Source organism: Penaeus monodon, chromosome 27, assembly GCF_015228065.2.
Source record: "Penaeus monodon isolate SGIC_2016 chromosome 27, NSTDA_Pmon_1, whole genome shotgun sequence".
NCBI classification, from domain to species: Eukaryota; Metazoa; Arthropoda; class Malacostraca; order Decapoda; family Penaeidae; genus Penaeus; species Penaeus monodon.
This window is the reverse complement of record NC_051412.1, coordinates 22,751,181-22,752,081: the sequence shown is the minus strand read 5'-3', so window position 1 is coordinate 22,752,081 and position 901 is coordinate 22,751,181. Positions and strand designations below refer to the sequence as shown.

Below are 901 nucleotides of genomic sequence, written 5' to 3'. Positions count from 1 at the left end.
ACGTTAAAGGGGGAGAAGGTGAGTGTTTGGGTTCGCTCGGCTCTGCATGGTGACTTTCAATCGATGTCGGGTGAGTCCGTCCTTCGTCCGTTGCGCAAGGCATGCAGATCCCCCTCCCCCCTCCCTGCCCCCGACTCCCGCTTAACCTCGTGGTTCTTGGGGGATGGGATGGAGGGGGGTAGGGTTCCCATGTCACTCTCAGCGCAAGGTATGAACTTCTCATATGCGTGTATGAATGTGTGTTTGCACGGATGTAAGTTTCGAGCACAAGGCAGGTGCAACGGGTCAACCAACCTAGTTTTGGGGCTGCAACTCAGAAGAGGGAGGGATAGCGAGAGTGGGGGAGGGGGTGGGGTGTGATCGGCGAAGAGAGCAAGTGTACCTGGCGACAGGTATGAGGCCGAGGAAGAGGTCATGTGTTGGCTCAGAACCAGATAGATACCGGGCTGGTGAAGCGTGTAGTCATGGTACCCGGTACTCGGAACGGGGGAATCTTAGGAAAAATTTATGGTTCTCGGGTAATTGGCCTTTCTTTTTTTTACGTGATGAACTTCATCTACTCGTAGGAGAGGGAGGGTCGTTAGGAGTAGTGCGCGTGGAAGAGGGAATAGGTGCACAGCTTGAGCTTTGGGAAATTTTTCTTCCAAGGGACGAAAATGGCCGGGATATTGGCAACACTTCGGCCAAACGCACGGTGAGTGGACAGGATCGAGGTGGGGGCGGAGGAGAAGGGGGGAGGGGAGGGGGTCGGTGGAGGTAAAACCCACCTCTCACAGACTGTCGTCATGGCGATGCGTCCCTCGGCCCTCCTCAGGGGCACCTGTGACATGATTTTGAATTCATTATGGGAGTTTTGACGTTTCGCCCGTGGGTTTTGTGGGAGGTTAACGGCATTCTTGTT

At 54.8% G+C, this 901-nt stretch overlaps 1 protein-coding gene across 1 annotated transcript in view; it reads left to right on the top strand.

Annotated features, from left to right (window-relative positions):
* LOC119590694 (serine/threonine-protein kinase pim-1-like) overlaps positions 1-901 on the top strand; it is a gene marked incomplete in the record, with an annotated part of 4,982 nt that overhangs the window by 1,871 nt on the left and 2,210 nt on the right.